Here is a 12,760-nt window from a genome sequence, read left to right as displayed (position 1 = left end):
AAATTTTTATTTAGCTATCTGAATGGGGATGAGAGATTTTGGTGTGGGGGTGGGGTATGCTGGAGAGGACATTTTAAAGAGTTTTAACCTACTGAGGTTTCATTTTTAAACAGTGGGTGGAACCAATTCACATGTAAAAAGGCTTCCTTTTTGTCTCCGTGGCAAGACCTAGTAGTTTGTTTCAAAGTGAAAGAGCTGCTTATAGGTGGTGAGCATTCACCTAAATACATTTCTCAGTTTGTCTATAAAGAAAATTCCAGTGTGTTTTTATGACAGCGGGCCTTCTTCAGAGTCCGTGACATTCATGTACCTAAGGGAAAGTTCTATTTATTCCAAAGCAAAGAAATAAGCACCCTTCCAAGGCTACGGTCACCTGAAATATCCCTTCACCAAGTGACACGTGACTTTCAGTCCTGAAGAGTAAAGGCGATCGTTTGCAGGTCATTCTCCCACATTAAAGCGTGTAGAGGAGACACTAGAATAACAGAGGGCGCGCAAATCTAACTTCTACCCGCATCGAGCAGTGTGTAAATGCAGTCATCGCGGTTCTGCGGGGCAGCTCACGGGGAGCCCTGTCCGAAGGTGTCTGACGCCAGGTCACGGTCAGCAGCACGCCAAGCTCTTGGCGCCCATCTCTGCCGTCTGTAGCCTGGAGCCACAGCTACCTTTTGCCTTCAGTCAGTAAACCTGGCCGAGCCCCAAAGGCATTTGGGTCTGACTCCTGAGTGTTGGACGACAGAAGGCAAAGTTTCGCAGTTTTGCCTGGGTTGCTGTCATAGATGCAGAGGGAAATGAACTTCACACCTGCTAGTAGCAAACAGAAGTTGCAGATTGCTCTGCTGTAAGCACTCTACCTGGGCCAGTCCGTGTAAAACTGGCCTTTATTTCTCTAACGCTGGTGTAGTCCTCTGGGATCTGACAAACTCTGGAAACAGTAATGTTCACTTCAGTATTTGTCAAACCTCCCTCGCCCCGTGCTGTGTGTTACACTAGAAATGCAGACACGCCCCACGTGAACTATCTGCCCTGAGAGTTCATTGTGTGGTTAAGCAGATGGAGAAATGTTTAGTTATAAAGTGATGGAAGTGTTAAAAAACAGGATGCCTGGGTGGCTTCGTCAGTTAAACGTCTTTCTGCTCAGGTCACGATCTCACAGTTCATGAGTTCAAGCCCCGTGTCTGCGGTGACAGCACGGAGCCTGTTTGGGATTCTCTCTCCCCTTCCCTCTGTGCCCCTCCCCCAGTCTCTCTCTCTCTCTCTTAAAAATAAACTTAAAAAAAAAATAGCTTACCAAGAAAACTTTCCTACAGGAGGCAATGCCTGAGATAGTTGTGACGGATGGGAAACTGTCCATATAGACGAGCAGACTTTGTCCAAGAAAATTCCAGAGGTTAAACACCTAGGAGCCAATGGAGTCACCATTACTTGAACAAGTATTTGAGTGCCTCCTATGTGCCCGGCATTTGGAATAAAATGGTGAAGAGAACAGACAAGCGCTCTGCTCTTAAGAGCTCATGCCCAGCGGGCACCTTCTAGGGGGAAAACAAGCAGTTGCCACCCTCTGTAAACCCTGCTATTTCCGGTAACACACCAGGTTCACAGACACCACTTACACGGGGGGCACGGACTTGTATTTTGTTCCCACAGGAGAAAGAACTTAAAATACAAGGCCACCGGGCGGGCAGGCCGTCAGGAAGGGTAGATTCAGAGTGGGGAGATCAAGAGTGAGCCGGGGCCCCCGAGAACACACTGACCCCCATCAGACTTACTGCCTCTGAGCTTCCTGATGAGAGTGTCCTGCAGAAGCCAGTGTCACAGAGCTGTGCACACAGCTGGCCCATGTCACAGAGTTACACTCGCCCCTACCACGGGTCACCGCCGCTCACACCCCTGGCCTCGGCCACAAAGACAACAGACCCACGTCCCGACCTAATGCAAAACTGAGTCTTTTCACCTTGGAAACGTACTGTTTTACTTACAGATGCTAGTTTTCTTAAAAAACAAAAAAAATTCTGGACTCATTGACATTTGTCTGTATAGTCTCACCACCCCGACTCTCCCACCTTCCTCCCTCTCTCTCTCTCACTCTGTCTCTCTCTCTCTCACACACATACACACACATACCGTGCTTTGTTTCTTCAACTCCTGGGAGATGTCTCAGTACACTGGCTTTGAGGCATCCTGTATTGGCTGGAATTCTCCAAGAAACAGAACCAATAATATATAAAGAGATTTATTTGAAGCACTTGGCTCATGCGGGGGCCTTGAACTGTGAAATCTGAGGGGCAGCCTGGAAACCCAGGGAAGAATCGATTGCGTAAACTTGAGTCTGAAATCTGCAAAGCAGGCCAATAGGCCTCGCAAAACTCAGTTTCTGTGTTGCAATATTGAGGCCGATTTGCTGCTTTTTCAGCCTGTCTCTGCTCTTCAGGCCTTCAACTGGTTAGAGGAGGCCCACCCGCACTACGGAGGATGACCTGCTTTATTCAAAGTACACGGAGTTAAAGGTCAGTCACGTCTGTAAACACCTTCACAGCAAATCTAGGCTTGGTGTTTGACCAGGCAAGCAGGCACCACAGCGTCACCAAGCTAACACACAAAAACGATCACACGGGGGCGCCTGGGTGGCTTAGTCGGTTGAGCGTCCGACTTTCGCTTAGGTCATGATCTCGCGGTTCGTGGGTTCGAGCCCCGCGTCGGGCTCTGTGCTGACTGCCAGCTCAGAGCCTGGAGCCTGTTTCAGTGTGTGACTCCCTCTCTCTCTGACCGTTCCCTGCTCACGCTCCCTCTCTCTCTCTCTCTCCTAGAAATAAATGAAAAACATTAAAAAAAAAAACAAAAAAAAACCGATCACATGTTCCCCTGGTAAAATGACCAAGACCCCAGGACTTGTTTCTACCCTTCTTGGCTTCACTGCCCCACAAAAGGGCTCACGGCCTCCTTCTCAAAATTCTCTTGTGCTTTGGCTTCCGAGACACCGTAGGAGCCCTGATGTTCTGCTGTCTCTTCCTGAGGCTGCTCCGTAGGTCATCTTCCTTCCATTTCTGCTAAGGCACAAGGTGAGCGAGCTGGCCAAGTGCATGGGAAGCACGAGACGTGCGTGATCGCGGACAGGAGTAAGGTCATCAAACAAGCCCAGAGGAGGGGTTATAACCGGGGGAGGTGAGGAGCCCCTTATGTGAAGAAACAGAACTGGAGCCGGGCCTGGAAGCACATTTAAAGACTCAGGGGTGGGAGGAGGAGAGAACAGGTGAAGACTTTTTCCAGCAGAAGCAACAGTATTAGAGAAAGGCGCAATGACAGTGCTGTCACTGTGCATTCCGGAAACTTCCACTAGTAAAGAGGCAGCTTCACTACAGGGTGGACAGGGTGACAGGTAGGGGTAGAAGATAAGGCTGAACGTGCACAGCCTTGACTGCCACTAACAGGGAGCTGGGACAGGAGTCAGCGGGGAGATGGATACTGGGTTAGATGCTATGGAGAAAGAGAACTTGATAACTGGAGGAAGGAGAAGAGCTAGGAGAAGCCAGGGGCAGAGAGACAGAACTGGGAGGGGAAGATCAAATGGATTTTATTGGAAGATGCCATAAAAACTTTAAGGTAGGGGAGGGGAAGAGTCAAACACAAGGTTCTGAGCTTAGCACAGGAGAGGAGGGCGATGCCATGAGCTCTGCAGGGGAGGGTCTGCGCTGGGACAGGGCTGCGGCAGATGATGAGTGAGTTGGGGACGTACTCGGTATAAGGTGCGTGCGTGATACCCAGTTGGGGCTTGTCTAGCAGGCAAGTGCAAATGCACTGGGGGTCAAGAAACCTTTGTGCTTAAAAGATAGGGAGAGGAGAAACCTGGCACCTCCCAGAGAATTAACCAGAAAGGAAAGCCTAAGAAGCACCGATAGAAAGAGGAGGAAGTAGTGTCCCAGAGGCCAAGGAAAGAGAATATTTAAACAGAGGCAAATGCTGCAAGGTTATCAGCTGGGCAAATGCTGATAAAAGGGCATTCAGTTTAGTCAATGGGAGGCAGTTAGCAAATTTCAGGAACTTTAGAGTGAAAGCTCCCCCCCCACCCCCCAAATCAATGTCTAAGAATTGGAAGCATGGAGGGAGAGCTATAGTCGCTAAAAGAGAGTGAAGGTGAGTGAGTTGTGGTGGGAGGGCAAGTCTGTATGAACTTGCAGTTTGAGGGTAGGGATCAGGCAGCCAGGCCGTCACTTTGTTCCCACAGGAAAATACTCAGAATCCACATCACTGCGGAATCTCCTTAAAGCCATCTCTGACCTTGAGCAAACCCCACACAGAGAGCAGCCCAGGGGTGTCCTGCCCCTGGGAAAGGCTTGGCCTCACTCTCTTCGCCACAGCAAGGGTGGAGAAGGAGCCACGGGGTGGGAGAGACACAAAGGGGAAGGTCACTCACGCAGCCCAGCTTGGGTTTCAAACTGCGAAGTCCAATTCCAATTCAAGATGGCAGCGTACGAAGACTCTGAACTCCCCTCCCCCCACAGAACACACCAAATTACATCATTAATGGAACAATTCCTCCTGAAGAATGATCGAGGGCTGACTGAACAGCTACTAAACAACCAAAGGCAAAGAAACCAGCAAGAGAGGCGGAGATGTGTCACAAAGGGAATCCCCACTCCTAAATCTGTGACCAGCAGTGGGGAAGGACAGTACTGAGAAATTAGGAACAGGTCCCTCTCTGTCCTTGGGCACAGAAAAAAACAAAGGTTTAAGAGAGCAACTAACACATAAAAGAGACAACACAGAACTCTGCCAAGCAGCAAGAGTCTGCAGGAAAGTGTTCCAGGTCAGAGGGACCAGAGAATGACACAGTTTACATTCCCATCCTCTCTTAGAAGCCTGGACTGGAAAGAGTCCAGCCACCATGGCAAACAGGTCTGGTTGTTTCAGTGGGCTGGTGACATCAGCGAACCCAGGGTCCACAGGCCCACACCAGCCCTAGACACATGCTGGAACACGGAAAAAGAACCACGGTTTAAAGGGGCAGAGGAGGCTGGGTGGCTCAGTCCGTTAAGCATCCAGCTCCGGTCATGATCTCACGGTTTGAGTTTAAGCTCCATGTCTGGCTCTGTGCTGACAGCTCAGAGCCTGGAGCCTGCTTCGGATTCTGTCTCATTCTCTCTCTGCCCCTCCCCCACTTGTGCTCTGCCTCTGTCTCTCAAAAAGTAAATGTAAACAAAATTTTTTAAAAGGTAGAGGAACTATGGGAGCTCTCTCCCTTCCACCTGAAGGGCCCAGACTGGAGCGAGGCCTGGCTGCCCATAAGGGGTAGGTTCAGACGCCATATTGGAAGGCCCTGACAGCATAAGTGGTGAGTCTAGTCATCACAGGGAGCTTGTGACCTCAGGAACCCTAGTGTCCTGAAGCTCACAGCAGCCCAGGTCATGATGGGACACAAGGAAAAAAAGGTTTAAATGGGCTGAGGACCTCTGGGAAGGTTCTCTTCCCCTCCACTGTAAAAGTTCAGACCAGAACATGGGCGCCTGGGTGGCTCGGCTGAGCGTCAGACTTCAGCTCAGGTCATGATCTCATGGTTTGTGGGTTTAAACCCCGCATTGGGCTCTGTGCTGGCAGCTCAGAGCCTGGAGCCTGCTTCGGATTCTGCCTCCCTCTCTCTGCCCCTCCCCCACTCACACTGTCTCTCTCTCTCTCTCTCTCTCTCTCTCTCTCTCTCTCACGTAGGTAAACATTAAATTTTTTTTTTTTTTAAGTTCAGACCAGAACAGCGTCCGGCTCATGGTGAGTAAGCCACCTCAGTAAGCCCAGCATTCCCAAGCTCACATTAGCTACCCTGTGGTGCTGGGGTACAGAAAACAAGCTATGGTTTTGTAGGGTTTTTATTTCTTTTACTTTTTAAAATTTGTCAGGTCTTGTTTTTATTTTTTTTTTTTGGTCATATTCTTTTTATTTTAGTGTTTACTGTTTTTTAAATATTATTTTTTTATCCTTTCTGTAAAAAGCCATGGTTTATAAAAGTAATTAGCGTATACAGCCACAGCTCAAGCAGAAGTCACAACACACGCACTATCTACATAGGGGACACCATAGAGGAGACCACGCCTTCAACTTTAAGGAAGTAGCTATTTTGCTTAATCCACAGAAATAAGCACAGAAAGTCAAGCAAAATGGGGAGACAGAGGAATAATGCTTAAAAAAAAAAAACTCAGAAAAAGGACCAGAAAAATGACCAAATGGAACAGATAAGCAATATGTCTGATAAAAAAATTTGAACTAATGATTACAAAGATATTACTGGACTGGAGAAAAAAATAGAAGGACTCTGAGACAGAAAAATATTAAAAAGAACCCAGCAGAGGCTGCACCTGGGATGCTCATTCGGTTAAGTGTCCAACTTCAGCTCATGTCATGATCTCGCAGTGTGTGTGTTTGAGCCCCGCATCGGATCAGGCTCTCTGCTATCAGCAGAGACCACTTCTGATCCTCTGTCTCCCTCTCTGCCTGTCCCACTGGTTCTCTCGCTCTCAAAAACAAACTTAAAAAAACAAAACAAAACAAAAAAAAAAACAGAACCAAGCAGAGCTGAAGAATACAATAACTGAAGTAAGAAAACACTAAAGGGAATCAACAGATTAGAAGATGCAGAGGAACATTTCAGCAATATGGAAGAGTAATGGAAAGCTAAACAAAGGAGAAAAAAAATTTTTTTTAATGAGGTTAAGAGAGCTCTTAGGTAACATCAAGTGAACAAACACTTGCACTATATGGGTCCGAGGAGGAGACAGAAATGTGTAGAAAACTTATTTAAAGAAACAAAAGCTGAAGGAGTGCCTGAGTAGCTCAGTTGGTTAAGTGTCTGATATTGATTTCAGTTCAGGTCATGATTTCACAGTGGTGGGACCATGCCCCACATCAGGCTCAGCATGGAGTGTGGAGCCCACTTGGGATTCTGTCTCTCACCCACCCCTCAAAATAAACAAACTGAGGTGCCTGGGTGGCTCAGTCGGTTAAGCAACCGACTTTGGCTCAGATCATGATCTCATGGTTTATGGGTTTGAGCCTCACGTCAGGCTCTGTGCTGACAGCTTGGAACCTGCTTGAGATTCTGTATCTCCTCTCTTTCTTTCCTTCCTTGCTCATGCTGCTCTCTTTCTCTGTCTCCCAAAATTAAATACAATATTAAAAAAAATTAAAAATAAAAAAACTTTAAAAAGAGAAATAACTGAAAACTTTCCTACCTTAATGAGGGAAATAGATATCCCAAGTCAAAGCAGCACAGAGTGTTCCAAACAAGATGAGCCCAAGGAGGTCCACAACATAGCACATAATAATTAAAACGTCACAGGTTAAAGATAAAGAGAGAATCTCAAAAGCAGCAAGAAACAGTTACCTACAATGGAAAACTTATAAAGCTATCAGCTGACTTTTCAGCAGAAACTGTGCAGGCCAGAAGAGAGTGGCATAGTACATTCCAAGTGCTGAAAGCAAAAAACCTACAATCAAGACTACCTGGCAAGGCTATCATTCTGATCTGAAAGAGAGATAAAATTTCCCAAACAAAAGATAAACTAGTTTATCACCATTAAATCATAAAATCATTAAAGTAGTCTAAAGATAAAGTAATTTATAAAAAGATAAAGTCGTTTATCACCATTAAATCATAAAATCTCATAATTAACATTATGAGAAATGTTAAAAGGAATTCTTTAAGTGGAAAAGAAATGGCCACAATTAGACATAAGTCAAAGAAGAAATAAAAAGATGTAAAATAAGACAGCACATATTTTAAATGTGTAGAAGGGAGTAAAAAGAGAAGAGGGAAACAGAAAAATATATTTTTTCTCTTTAAGAATGTGTTTGAACTTAAATGACCATCAAATTAACATGGAATGCCATTTACTTAGGTGTAAACAATAACCTCATGGTTACCATAAACCCAAAACCTATGATACACAAAAAATAAAGAGAAAGAAAGGCAAATAAAACACTATAGATATTCATCAATCACAAAGAAAGGGAGCAAGAGAAGAAACAAGTACAAAAACAACTAGAAAACAAAATTTTTTAAATGGCAATATATACATTACTATCAATAATTACTTTAAATGTAAATGACCTAAATACTCCAATCAAAAGACAGAGGTGATTGGGTTGGTTCTGGTGCCTGGGTGGCTCAGTCGGTTGAGCGTCTGACTTCTGCTCAGGTCATGATCTATCCGTCTGTGGGCTTGAGCCCCGCATTGGGCTCTGTGCTGACAGCTCAGAGCCTGGAGCCTGCTTCAGATTCTGTGTCTCCCCCTCTCTCTCTGTACCTCCCCCACTTGCACTCTGTCTGTCTCTCTCTCTCAGAAATAAACATTAAAAAAAATTTTTTTTTAAGACAGTGGTGGAATGGAACTAAAAATCAAAACAAACAAGACCCATCTATCTGCTGCCTACAAGAGATTCACCTCAGATGTAAAGACACATACAGACTGAAAGAGAAGGGATTGAAAAATATTCCCCATGCAAATGGAAGTGACAAAAAAACGCCAGGGTAGCAATACCTATATTAGGCAAAATAGGTTTTAAAACAAAGATTTTAACAAGAGATAAAGAAAGCCATTACATAATGATAAAGGGATCAGTCCAACAAGAGGATACAACTGTAAATATCTATACACCCAACACTGGAGCATCAAAATACATAAAGCAAATATTAATGGACATAAAGAGATAAATCGATGATAATACAAAAGTAGGGGACTTTAATGCTCTGCTTACATCAATGGGTAGATAATCTAGACAGAAATTCAATAAAGAAGCAGTCTTTGAATGACACATTGGACCAGATGGACATAACAGATATATACAGAACATTCAACCCAAAACAATAGAATCCACATTCTTTTCAAGTGCACATGAAATAGATCATATGTTAGGCCATAAAATGAGCCTCAGTAAATTTAAGAAGGCTGAAATCAAACCATGTATCTCTTCTGACCACCACAGTATGAAACTAGTTATAATTCACAAGAAAAAAACAAACACATGGGGACAAAACAACATGATACTAAACAATCAATGAGCCAATGAAGAAATCAAAGAAGAAATTTAAAAAACATGGAAACAAATGAAAGTGGAAACATAATGGTCCAAAATCTCTGGGGCACAGCAAAAGCATTCTAAGAGCAAAGTATATGGCAGTACAGGCCTGCCTCAAGGAAAAAGAAAAATTTCAAATAGTCTGACCAAAAACCTAAAGGAATTAGAAAAAGAACGACAAAGCCTGAGGTAAGTAGAAGAAAGGAAATAATAAAGAGCAAAGCAGAATAAATGACACAGACACTTAAAAAAGAAAAAAATCAATAAAATGAAGAGCTGGTCCTTTCAAAAGATAAACAACATTCAATTTCTTAGCCAAACTAATCAAGAAAAAAAAAAAAGATAAAGGGACCCAAATAAATAAAATTACAAATGAAAAAGGAGAAGTAACAACTCATACCACAAAAACACAAAAAAATTATAAGCAATTACTGTGAAAAATTATATTCCAACAAACTGGAAAACCTAAAATAAATGGATAAATTCTTAGAAACTATAATCCTCCAAAACTGAACCAGGAAGAAATAGAAAATCTGAATAGACTGATCACAGTTAATAAAATTGAATCAGTTATTTAAAGACTACCAAAAAATAAAAGTCCAGGACCAGATGGATTCAAAATAGAATTTTATCAGATATTTGAAGAAGATTTAATACCTATTCTCCTCAAACAATTCCAAAAAATTAAAAAAGGAAGGAAAGCTTCCAAATACATTCTGTAAGGCCAGTATTACTGTGATACCAAAACCAAATACACCACAATTAAAGAAAACCACAAGCCAATACCCCTAATGAACAAAGATGCAAAACTCCTCAACAAAATATTAGCAAGCCACATACAACAATAAAAAAAAATCATTCATCACATTCAGGTGGAATTTAGTCCTGGAATGCAAGGATGGTACAATATTCCCAAATTAGTCAACAGCATACACCATATCAACAAAGGATTAAAAAACCTATAATTTTCTCAATAGATGCAGAAAAAGCATTTGGCAAGATTTAACATTTATTCATGATAAAAACTCTCAAAAAATTGAGGTGGGGGGGCACCTGGGGGCTCTGTTAAGTGTCTGACTTGGCTCAGGTCATGATCTCGTGGTTTGTGAATGCGAGCTCCGTGTCTGGTTCTGTGCTGACAGCTCAGAGTCTGGCTGCTTCAGATTCTGTGTCTCCCTCTCCTCTGCTCCTCCCCTGTTCATGCTCTCTCTCTCTTTCAAAAATAAATAAACATTAGAAAAATGAGGTTAGAGGGAACATACATCAACATAATAAGGGCTATAAATGACAAACCCACAGCTAACATCATCTTGAATGGTGAAAGCTGAGAGCTTTCCCTTTAAGGTCAGAAACAAAACAAGGATGTACTCTCCCACTTTTATTCAACATAATACTGGAAGTCCTAGCCAAAGCAATCAGATAAGACAAAGAAATAAAAGGCATCCATATTGGTAAAGAAGAAGTTAAATTACAACTATTTGCAGATGACATGATACCATACATAGAAATAAATTCAGTGAAATGGTAGGATACAACATTAGTACCCAGAAAGTTGTAGCATTTCTATAAATTAACAACAAAGTTGAATTTTTTTAATAATACCATTTTTTAAAAAATACCATTTACAATTGCAGCACAAAGAACACCTAGGAATAAACTTAACCAAAGAGGTGAAAGACCTGTATTCTGAAAACTATAAAATACTGATGAAACAAGTGGAAGATGACACAAACAAATGAAAAGATATTCCACACTCATGGATTAGAAGAATTAATATTGTCAAAATATCCACATTACCCAAAGCAATCTACAGATTCAATGCAATCTCTATCAAAATACCAACAGCATTTTTCGCAGCACCAGCACAAATAATACTAAAATCTGTACGGAACCAAACAGGATCCTGAATAGCAAAAGCAATCTTGAGAAAGATGAACAAAGCTGGAGGTATCACAATTCCAGATTTCAAGATATACTACAAAGCGGCAGTCATCAAAACAGTATGGTACTGATGCAGAAACAGACACCTAGATAAACGGATCAGAATAGAGATGCCGGAAATAAACTCACATTTGTATAATTAATCAATCTATGAAAAAGGAGGCAATGATATACAATGGGGGAAAAGACAGTCTTTTCAATAAATGATGCTGGGAAAACTGGACAGCTACATGCAAAAGAATACAACCAGACTACTTTGTTACACCACACATAAAAATAAAATCAAAATGGATTAGAGACCTAAATGTGGGACCTGAAACCATAAAACTCCTAGAAGAGAAGACAGGCAGTAATTTCTCTGACACCAGCCACAGAGGCATTTTCCTAGATATATCTCCTAAGCGAAACAAAAGCAAAAGCAAACAATTGGGACTACTCAAAATAAAAGGTTTTTGCACAGCAAAAGAAACCATCAACAAAACAAAAAGACAACATGTTGAATGGGAGAAGATATCGCAAATGATAGATCTGATAAAGGGTTAATATCTAAACTATACAAAGAACTCCTCACACTCAAAACAATCTGATTAAAAAAATAGAGGACCTGGAATAGAAATTTCACCGAAGATGACATACAGATGGCTGACAGATACACGAAAAGATGCTCAACATCACTAATCATCAGGGAAATGTTAATCAAAATCACACTGAGATATCACCTCACACCTGTAAGATTGGCTAAAATCAAGAAGACAAGAAACAAGTATTGGTGAGGATGTGGAGGAAAAGGAACTTTGTGCACTGCTGATTGGGAATGTAAATTGGTACAGCCACTGTGGAAAACAGTACGGAGGTTTCTCAAAAAATTAAAAATGGAAATACCATATAATTGGGGAGTACTTACCTGGGGAAAATGAAAACACTAATTTGAAAAGATATATGCACTCCTATGTTTATTGCAGCACTATTTACAATAGCCAAGATATGGAACAACTCAAGTGTCCATCAATAGATGAATGGCTGGGGAAGGTTGATATAGAAATATATACAATGGAATATTACACAGCCATAAAAATGATGAGATCATGCCTTCTGAGACATCACTGGATCTTGAGGGTATTATGCTAAATGAAATTAGAAAGACAAATACCATATGATTCTACTCATAAGTAGAATCTTAAAAAATGAATAAACAAAAAGCAGAATCAGAACTATAAATACAGACAGATGGTTGCCAGAGAGGAGGGGGCTGGGGGAACTGGGCAAAATGGGTGAAGGAGACTGGGAGATACTGGCTTCCAGGTATGAAATGAGTAAGTCATGGGAATAAAATGCAAAGCATAATGAATACAGTCATTGATACTGTAATAGCAATGTAATGAGACAGATAGTAGCTTAGCCGCACTTGTGATGAGCACAGCATAATGTATAGAGTTGTCAGGGCACCTGGGTGGCTCAGTTGGTTAAGCATCTGGCTTTGGCTCAGGTCATGATCTTGTGGTTCATGAGTTCAAGCTCCATGTCAGGCTCTGTGCTGACAGCTCAGAGCCTGCAGTCGGCTTCAGAATCTCTCTCACTCTCTCTGTCCCTCCCCTGCTTGACTTTCTCAAAAATAATAAACATTACAAAAATAATGCATACAGTTGTCAAGTCACTAAGTTGCATACCTGAAACTAATGTAACATTTTTTTAACTGCACACACGTGTGCATACACACACACACACACACACACACACACACACAGCGAGAGAGCGAGCG

General features: G+C 42.4%; 1 long non-coding RNA gene across 3 annotated transcripts in view; it reads right to left on the bottom strand.

The window, feature by feature from the left end:
* The window catches only part of LOC144236449 (uncharacterized), a 13,532-nt gene extending 10,774 nt beyond the window's left edge, over nt 1–2,758 (bottom strand). Inside the window, exons 1-2 of one of the 3 annotated variants that reach the window (XR_013336546.1) lie at nt 2,125–2,758; nt 1,292–1,399 (exon numbers count right to left, since the gene is read on the bottom strand). This is a non-coding gene — a long non-coding RNA (uncharacterized LOC144236449). Of the gene's footprint in view, nt 1–1,291; nt 1,400–1,613; nt 1,726–1,769; nt 1,799–2,124 lie in introns of those variants that run through there. The other 2 variants (XR_013336547.1, XR_013336548.1) reach the window with 2 other exon arrangements.
* Nucleotides 2,759–12,760: the final 10,002 nt, after the last annotated feature.

The sequence above is a fragment of the Crocuta crocuta genome, unplaced genomic scaffold (genome assembly GCF_008692635.1).
Source record: "Crocuta crocuta isolate KB4526 unplaced genomic scaffold, BGI_CrCroc_1.0 scaffold24, whole genome shotgun sequence".
NCBI classification, from domain to species: domain Eukaryota; kingdom Metazoa; phylum Chordata; class Mammalia; order Carnivora; family Hyaenidae; genus Crocuta; species Crocuta crocuta.
The sequence above is the reverse complement of the archived record's forward strand: the minus strand, read 5'-3'. Positions and strand labels throughout refer to the sequence as shown.